Source organism: Lates calcarifer, linkage group LG2 (assembly GCF_001640805.2).
Source record: "Lates calcarifer isolate ASB-BC8 linkage group LG2, TLL_Latcal_v3, whole genome shotgun sequence".
Taxonomy (NCBI): Eukaryota; Metazoa; Chordata; class Actinopteri; family Centropomidae; genus Lates; species Lates calcarifer.
This window is the reverse complement of record NC_066834.1, coordinates 28,774,036-28,784,261: the sequence shown is the minus strand read 5'-3', so window position 1 is coordinate 28,784,261 and position 10,226 is coordinate 28,774,036. Positions and strand designations below refer to the sequence as shown.

The 10,226-nt window shown below is 38.8% G+C and overlaps 1 long non-coding RNA gene across 1 annotated transcript; it reads right to left on the bottom strand.

Moving 5' to 3' along the window:
* Positions 1–500: 500 nt before the first annotated feature.
* On the bottom strand, positions 501–9,560 carry LOC108877851 (uncharacterized). Its single transcript, XR_001960156.2, has 2 exons — positions 9,473–9,560; positions 501–1,004 (listed from the first exon to the last, which is right to left on the bottom strand). It is a non-coding gene; the product is annotated as an uncharacterized LOC108877851 (long non-coding RNA).
* Between the last annotated feature and the right edge of the window lie 666 nt (positions 9,561–10,226).

Sequence of the window (10,226 nt, the reverse complement as noted above, 5' to 3'; positions counted from 1 at the left end):
AGAATTTGTTTTAACTCCAGTTCTCAGAGGACGTCGAGTGACTGAACTGAACTGAGCAAGTTAGTGCGAGACAGACAGACGCACACGACTGAGCCTTATATACATTTTAAAACTGCGCAGGAAGGCGGTCACGTTGTCGTCTTGTGCACAGTACATTGCAGTCAGCAAGGTATGATAAGGGTTTTACATTTGTGCCCTCCCACACTTTTCTTTCCCCCGGTCAACATGTTCACTGGCCAGCGCTACATTCGTTCCGTCTGTTTATCTGGGATTTTAGTCTCCCCCCGTTGTTTGGTTGTTTTCAGAAAGCAGCACATGCCTTTATATTGGAGATTTAAAAAGCCATACAATCTAACCAATACACCACTACAGTACATTATTGACTGGATTTGTCTCCCAACACGTGCCGCGCTTGTTTTCAGTCGAATGCCTCTGTCCAAGGTGCTGACAGAGGCCAGCCTTTATAAAGTGTTTGAACAACGTAAATGATGACGCAGTAATCATGTTTCACGATCATTTATTTATTGAACAAAGAACAAAAACCTCCCCTCTGATAATTTCAAATACCATAATGCCATGTGAATAAATTAACCACGTGAAAACAACCTTTCAACATTTTGTTTTGAATGCCTTCCAAAAATGTCATCCAATTGCCATTTTAAATAACAGATAATCAACTATGTAAATAAATGATCAAATTTCAATCAAAATCCATCCAGAGTTTTGATTATTCTTCAGAAAAGACTCACAAAAATGTTTTCAAAAAGTAAACACTTAAATACAAGTACATCTAAATTATATTAACAATCAAAACTAATTTTCAAAAAGGTTAGCAACAGACTAATTCTATTTATGAACTGTGTTATAGCTGTATTCAGTTACACTTGAAGTCCAGCCATGGAGGAGAGAACAAACTACACAGAGACAAAACCCCAACAGATTAACACACTGATGCAAGAGTTGAAGATCCTCCACAGCTCGGTGGCATCAGCATCACTGTGGTCCTAAAAAAAGACAAACACAAAACATAAATAGTCCAAATCAGCTCTGTAATTCATCATTAACGCAGAACATTCTCTGTGTGCAGATACTGTCACATGAAATCATGTCAAGTGCACCAGTCTGAACATTTCCCCTGTTCTTTAACTGGTTACATCATCTCAGCATCTTTTCAGATGAAGTTCAGGTGGGAGCTCGATGTGAGTTCAGCCCTGCAGCCATGCCGCTGCCAGATTCACCAAATTATATATAAAGAGGTTCCTGGACAATTTAATCCCACTGGGAGACATGGTAAGACCCTTTCTTTGCCAATTTTCACCCTCTCTCTTATTCAAACCTCCTCTTTCTTCCTGTAGCTCCACAATGCACGATTGTGCTTTCTTTTTTCCCCTGTGTTCTCTCATATCTTTTCTCAGTGTGGCTGCCACCCCCAAGCCCCTCAGACAGCATGTAGTTTATGCAAATGATCAGCCTTTCATGCTCAAAGTTGAATGAGACCTCAACAAAATCTCTCTCTCTTTCACACACACACACACACACACACACACACACACACACACACACACACACACACACACACACACACACAGGCAGTGACTCAGTTTGAAAATTCACTTAGGCACCATCTTCAGCATCATCATTCTTCTTTTTATTTTTTAATTTGAAATGAAGTGAGATGTAGTGTTAGCACTGAGGGTAGAGCAAGAAGAGGAAGAAGAGAGAAAGAGAAGATGAGAAAGAGAGAATGTCTGTGTGTGTGTGTGTGTGTGTGTGTGTGTGTTTTGGAGGATGGTGGCTGGAAGTGTAGGTGAGGAGCAATGCTAAGTGGTGGACCAATGCATGGATGGAGACAAAAGTTAGGGGTTGTTTGGGGAGAAGTTTGTGTATGTGTGCGTGTATGTGTGTGTGTGTGTGTGTGTGTGTGTGAGAGAGAGAGAGAGAGAGAGAGGATGATGAATGTGAAATTCTTGGTGTTCCCAGGGTCTGGGAGGTGTCTGAAAGGCCTGAGGGAGGGTGGTTGTAGGGGGTGGGGGGTTGGGGGGGGCTATGCCCAGCTGTTGGAGGGAACCTGAGTCTCTCTCTCTCTTTCCCTCTCTCTCTCTCTCTCTCTCTGACAGGCTGTCCTTTTCACCAGCACATAGCCGGGCCGTCCAGCCTGCTGCCATAACAACGCCACAGCCCCTCTGTCATAGTAACACCATGCAGTCACCACAGAGTGCGAGGGGGAAGAGGTAGGGGAGGGGGGGAGGAGGAGTTTTTTTGGGGGGGAGGAACAACAAAAGTGAATGAAGAGTCGAGACATTTCTACCCATGTGAACTTGAACTTGACTGACTTGTCTGAATGACTGGCGGGGGAGAATGGAAATCCATTCCTGAGAGACTTCAGTTTCTGAAATACTTTTCGAAATAATTTTTGACATCAGAAACAGCTGTTTGATTTTCAAAAAAATATTAACTTACAAGCATTTTCTGGCGCTTTCTCCTGAGATGTGGCTGAAAGCTCCAGAAAAGGTTTGAAAGGTTTTTTTTTCCTCAAGTATTTTTTCCCCGTTTTTAGGCAAATAATTAAATAATAACTACAATCAATATATTCTTTTATAATGAAATAAAAAAATAAGAAATATATCACCATACAATAAATACTTATATTAATGCATGTAAATACTACCACTGCCACAATGACTACTATTCTTCTTCTATTATTAATAAGAATAATTTCTCCAACTTATCAGTTAGTCTTTCTACAGTGCACATTTCTCTAATTATGTCACACAGTATCTAAAGAGAACAGCTGAGAAACAGAAGGATCTTCTGAGTCAGTTGAGATAAAGACTGAGGAGCTGCAGCTCGATAATAACGCAGCTTAATATTTTCAGCGTTCAATGTTTATCTCCATCTTTCTGCCTCAGGATCGGTGTGATATGCCTGTTTGCTCCAGCTTAAAGCTGATGAATGGCGACTGGTCCACATCGGGGGTCTTAGCTGCTCAGACCCACTCGACCATGGGAAAAAAGGGAGCTGTGAAAGGTCCCCTGTTGCTGTTACAAAGCCAAGAACAAGCCATAGCAGGATAATCGCGTTTATCCCCAGATTAAGACAGGATCGCAGCTGCGGTATCCTTGTGGGGGGAAAGGGGGCTGCAGGGACGTAAAACATACAATGTCCTGTCCTCAGGAGTGCTCACGGTCGTCTATGTGGTTCTGGTGCTGAGACAGAAGACCCACACCTGGATCGTTCCTGTATATTGTAAAAATCGTGGCTCGGTTCTGATGAGAACAAGATTTCACAACAGAGAACAAATCTATGCTTACAATGGATGAGACATGGCAGTGAAAACATTACTATACATCACTAACATCACTATTAACAAACAAGCACACCTCACTCAGACAGGGCTAATCAGGGTCTGATCTGTGCGTTGTATTGTATTTGAATATCCTTTCTGTTAGCATGCTGCCTGCCTCTGGCATGGCAACAGAGACAAATCAACACCCCCTCCTCAAAAAAAAAAAAAAAAAAGGTGCCAACTCTCTCTCACAGTCTTCATACTCTCTCTAAGCTCAAGCCGAGCATGTTTATATGCCTATGTCTCTGTGTCTTACTGTTTTACTGGTGCTACCAATCTGTGCCTTTATGCATTGAACTGGCCCCCGTTTACATAAATATGTTTTTGTATTGTTGGGACAGATTTAATTGAAGAACTCAATAACTGATAATAGCTTTTACTTCACCGATCAGTGTTGTTCATAAAAGAAGAATTGTCCATTCAGTTTATTTTACTTTTACTAAGAAAGCTGGAAGGAGGCTTTATCTCTTCTGTTTGTCTTGCGCACAGACAAAATCAATTTAAGTACATTTTAATGGGCACATACTGGATTTTAGAGATATTCTGGATCCAGGATATGTAAGATGAAACTTTATTTTTATTTAGCAATACAGCTTTCAAGGAACAGTGAGGAATTCACATATTCAGAATGTCTAAGTTAGTATTTATATCATATTATTATATTAGAGTTTTCATCTTGACTTCATTCAGTTTTATGCATCACGCCTCCTTTGTGTCACATGCTATTTATAGTTTTATAGTCGCTGCATGCTTTGGCGCCTTATTGAAGAGCATTTGTACCTTTCATTTTGATTTTCTTTTCTTTTCTTTTTTTTTTGTTGAACATATTTGTGAGTAAAGGTACCTAACGTGTGGCTACATCTTTGCAAAGGGGAGAATTGATCAGATCTGGCAGAGAACTGTTCTCTGCTGAGTTCTTTCTAGTGATGTGAGTCGAGTAGGATACACATTCTGCAATAATGGCCACATTCTTTTTCATTACCATTAGTTCTGGCATGAGACCACACACTCATACACATCCATACACTCACTGTGAGAGTGACTCGCAGACATAAAGAGGCAGGAAGACAAAGGGCCAACTTTTCCAGGAGACACTCTCATGGCTGCAGTGCTAATGCAGGCATCTGCCACTGTCTGGTCTGGAGCGCCGTCGTTCCCACCTCATTGCTCAGGGTTTACTGCAGCAGCCTCTCACATATGCAACGTTGGAGGAAAAAGAGGTGGCAGACCTTTGTCAAGAGCTCCTCTCACAAAGCAGCCATTGTGGAGCGAGGCCAGGATCAGAATGATAATGTGGACTCTCGCTACTGTTTACCAACAGGTCTCTTGCAGCTGCAGTGGACGGTCCCAACCTGTATTGGGCTGCACTGTGTTTGTGTTAAGTACACACTTGTACTTAAAGTCTGTATAGGTGCCATTGGTTATAGATCATGTTGTGTTTGTTCATTAGAGTCTCGTACATCTAGTAGTTTTTCAAAATAATTTTCAGGCATTTCCTCAGGAATTTACAACAGTCTCCAGTGTATCTGTAGTACATCGACTGGCTGAAGGCCAGAGAGAATGAGAGGGTAAACTGATATTAAATGTTCTTTCTCAAACAAACAAAAAAATCACTGTAACTATCGCCCTGCCACATAATCCGCAGCCTGCTGCGATGTTTAATTGGTTTCTGGCACTAAAACAAATTCAATAAAAATATTATATTTTCAGCATTATTTGGATTTTTTAATTACAGGAGGATGATATTCATCTTAATCTACAAATCTAACTGAGTCCTCCATACACAGAGAAACATTTCATCTTCCAGTAAAACACATTTTTAAAACAAACCTATAAAGGTGATTTACATATGTGCTCTGCGTTGGTGGGGTTTTGCTGTATTAGCTCATATTATCACCCAGCTTCACACGTGGCCCCTCCCCCAAGCTGCTTGTCTAATTACAGCCTGCTGTCTAATAAAGGAACAGTTCCCTCTTTTATTTTTTGAGCCGTGGCACTGCCTATTAAAACCATTAGTTCTTTGTCATGATAAGAAAACAACTTTAAAAACTCACTGTTACATAAAACACAGGTGGCACATGGAGGACAGTCAGCCAACAGCATTAACAGTCAGTCTAAATTAGAAGGAGATTTTTTAAAAAGAGAAGTCAAAGGCAGGGCCTTCATGAAGACACTTAAATCATGTCCTTTTTATTTTTCCTGCTATATTTGGTCGGTTTTTATGCCGTATTTGTTTTTTCGACATATCTGAATCAGACTACTTTAAATCCTGGCTTGAGTGGGGTGGAGTGGTGGAGTGGTGGGCTTGGACTCCTAACGGCCGAGGTTAAATATTTTCATGGGCAAATTTAAGCACAGTATTTCTTAAAGGTATTACAGGTTCGGGTTAGGCTTCATTCTAGGATCACTCAGCATTGATAAAATGCGTACTGCACTTTTATAAAAATAAAAAAACAGTACCAGTAGAATTCAACCATAAATGATGAGAGCATAAAACTATCTTTTTCCTCCGTCCATAATTCACATATCCGTGTAGATTTGGTGTTACTGATCAGACACAGTGAACAGTGGATGGAGGGGACGTGCAGCGTGCTGCTGCGCCTTTAAATACTCTCTCTGCTCCCTTCGTTTCTATGCAATTATGTTAATATGCAGAGCTTGTCTGTGTCCTATTCATTATCGGTTGGAGTTGCGCGATTGTTTCCTTTATTTTCCACCTTTGTAAGGCCACTCTTTGTCTTTAGGCAGGCCTGCTCTACGCCACCGCCACGGCCTGGCAGAGAGACCAACAGAGAGCGCTGATGTCGGATAAAGACTTTGTGCAAGAAGCGTTTATGTTTGCAGCACATTTTCCCTGTGTGAGGGTCATTTTCTCAGTTTCAACACTGCGGATAAAACAGAGCAGCCTGTAAGTAAGTAGCCTGTCATCTCCAGGCTGTATTAGTAAAAAAAAAATCCAGACAAAATGTGAAATAAGCCTGGGTCCTATTTTGACGACAAAGGCCTGTTTTTAATTGCAATGAACTGTAAGTCCACCTGATACAATTAATCCCCCTAATGGAGCTCAGTTTCAGCCTTTGTATATGTCATCATTAATCTGTCTCTGTTCAACAACATCACGATAGGAACCAGCAGGTCATCGCCAGAGGAAGCACTTCAAATATCTGGAGACGGGGAGCACGAGGGAAGAAGTAGTTTTTAATGTACACAGAAGACTTTGCAGCGTTTGTAGAGGTGAGAAATAAACATGAAAGGTGTTTGAAATGTCGGTAAAGAGAGGTTTGTATTTTTCTCTTCTATAAATCCGTATTAATTAGCTCGCGACCTTTTAGAAAAAAAAAAAAAAATCAAAAATCAAAATACAGGCCTACTTATCCAGTGTTGCGTCTGCGCCCTGACTTCTTTATCATGTTTCATTTTTATTTATCACAATCTTCATCACTCTGTTACTCATCCCAACACTTATATAGAGATTCTGTTGGGAAAAAAAGATTTCTTTCCATCTTCATTTTTCGTGGGACAAACTCGCGTGGTTGTAGCTCTATCTGTTAACCTAAAATGACTTTAAATGAATGAATGAATGAATGAATGAATGAAGAGAGGCTGATGGTCCACAGGATTTTACCAGAGGAGGTTTACGGAATAAAGGCCTGTTGTTTTAGCCTTTAATTTGCCACCAAAAGAAACAAAGAAAAATGAGCAGTTATCAGGAAGGAGTTACATATTATTCATTACCATTCATTTTTTTCTATTATATTTCAAAATAGTTATTATTCAAATGGAAACTTGATCATTTCTGTAAATGTAAGCTGACAATATTTTTAACCATCTAATTGAGAACAGTTTCTAACTGAAAAAAACACAAAAACAATATATGAGAGCATCTCAAAGCATAAAAGTGTTTTTTATATATATGCACACTTATTTATTTATTTATTTATTTAGCTGCTTAGGGTTTTTTTCCCATTAAAATGATTGATCTCTTTGTTTGCTCTTTTAATGAGCTACCTTATAATGTCAGAGTTTGGAAAATGACGTGGCTAATTAGATCTGTGAATGTTTGTTACTGTGATGTTTACTGTAAAGCTGTCAGGGTACAATTACTTTAACTTGTAGAATCTGAATCAGGGTTTTCATTTTAGAGGTATCTGTAGTTACCAGAGCTGTCTGATATTAGCTATGTTTGCTTATCATTATGTGTAGTACAGTGTGCTGTTCCTGTAAACTTTACTTATTAGACTTGCAGGACCTTTTACCCATTACCCTTTCGTGGCATTAGAGATGTCACATGTACAGGAATTTAACAGCAGCTTTAATATAATCAAATGTGCTGAGATTGTCTCCCACTTAATTGCTGATTTATTAATTCACTGTTCAATTACAGTAGCAGTTATATATGCGCTGACTCATTGATTGACCTTTAAAAGGCCTCAGTAATGTGACCTCACTAATTAACTACATGTCTAGTTAGTGAGATCACACCAGAGAGGAGACGAGTAATAAGACTTAAGACAGGAAAGCTTAAAGGCAGTGCTGATTAGAGTCTGATAGACAGCTAACGATGGAGCAATTAATGCAGCCCATCTATGTGCCAACACAACCATTTTAGAGGCAGCAGGGAAGCTCCGTCAAGATGGCTTCCATATAGACAACATGATGTTCTGGCAGTGAGGGAGGGTGAGCTCTAACCTGCACAGTCCTACATATCCTTTAATCACGGGAGGAGGCCTCTGTGCAGTCATTTTCTAGCAGAGTAAAGATGGCACAGTGGCAATTTAGATTTAAGAAAACGTTTTATTTTTTCTTTGCATTTGTAAAACTGTTTGAAATACATAACTGTTGAATATTCTACATCTGCATGTACATTGAATAATGACATTAAAAAAAATCAGTCCCAATAAAAAAATAAAATGATGTATTTTGTGTGATTAGAAAAGTAAGGAAACATGTAACTGTCATGATTGTGGCAAAGGGGTTTGTTTTGGTTCATCTGAGGCTTTTGTTTGTGAGACACTGGTTAAGGAAACATTATGAGATTATATTAACAGCAGAAATAGTTTCATACTTTGATGTCTAAAATCTACAGCCTATAGCGGCTTACAAAGTTTTGCTCATTTTACAGCAGGGAGCAATGTGTTGTATTCTTCCACTCACTTTGCATAATTTTTTTTGCACCATTGATAAAGTAGGATAAGACTAGGGAAACCTGGTTTGATGCAATTTTCAAAAATAAATATAAGATTTAATTACATTTTAAGAATATCACAAACAAAAAATCAAAAATTAAGCAGATTCAAGTTATACCACCTAAAGCTTTTGAATGTGATCAAAGCAACAAGATCACTGAGCAAGAATTAAATTAAATAATGAAACAGTTTTAGGTTGGTTCGTCAGAGACTTTGGTGAAGGGAAAACTCAACAGCAAGTGCTCCCTGCTATGCAAAGAAATGTATCAGATAGATACTGAAAGTCTGTGTCCAAAGGAACTGGGGCTCCCCCTAAATTTCAGATATAATTTCTCTATCAAAGAGAAAGTGTCTGATGTGCTTAAATAATTATTCAGATGTTCTCCCTGGTCACACATGACAAAAACATCCCTCAGAAAAGGTCATGCAATCTTTTCAAAGAAAACTGTGGGAACAGGGAAATTTTGGAAACTAAAATAAAAGGACATTCACCTATTTTTGATGGTGATGGTTCATCTCTGTTTGCCTGCCTCATTGTGACTACGGCTGCAGCCAATTATTATTTTCATTTCTGATTAATCCAATGGGTTTATAAAATGTGACACAGTGAAAACAGTGAAAAATTCCCAACACAATCTCCTGAAGTCTTAGATGATGTCTTAAAAATGTTATTTTGTCTGACCCACCCTCCAGAATCCAAAGACATTCAGTTTACTGTGGGATTAGATTAAGAGAAGCAGCAAATATCTTGAACTGGCAAAAGTTTGACATTTTTGATTTTTGAAAATACGATTGATCAATTATCAAAATAGTTACTGATTATATTTCTGTCAACCAGTCGACTAACAGTTGCAGCTCTAATTGTGAGGATAAAATCCCAAAAGGTTCAATTCACGTGCACGTTCACATCAGTAAAACTATTTAGCATGTCATAACCTACCTGAAAAGACCTCATATCCTCTTTCAGTGGTATCTGTGTCTCTCTTTTTATCTCATCTCATGATTGCAGGAAGTTGAGGATCTGGAGGTCATTCCTACTTTCGGTTATCTAGCTTTATGATGGAAGATTAACACTCATACAGCTAGATAACCAAAGATAGGAACAGGCTCCGTTGTTTGAACAGCGAAAGGTAAATCTGAAGCTTCCTGGGAACAAAGAAAATTATCGTGTTGTTAATACATGTTTAATTACAGGCTTAATTTAACAACCGACTATTTTAATGTAAAAATAGTAATACCTCCACCTTAAAATTTCCTCCAAAACTTTTCCAAAAAGCTTTTTTCAGCTTTTCAATCAAATACAAATCATGTTTCATACACTATTAAAACCTTTTTTGTTTGTTTTAGATCCAGAATCTCTGGCACACACAGAAATACTTCAACTCTGTGTGAACCAATTGTAATTAATTCCAATTCTAGGCAAGTACACCTGGTTAACAAACTGAGTAACCACTATTTAAAAAAAAAAAAAGTGAGGCGGGGTCACTGTACAGTATGTGGCAGCTCTAATATTGCATTTAACATTGCCACTTAAAGTGCTTGTCAGTTATCACATATAACATGCCTAGCCTACATGTCTCCTTCCTGCTTTCACTCCCCCCATATATTGTAATTTCACAACTATACACTGTTGCATTACTACTATTATTGCTATTAATTTATGCTGATACTGATATTGTGTGTGTGTATATATA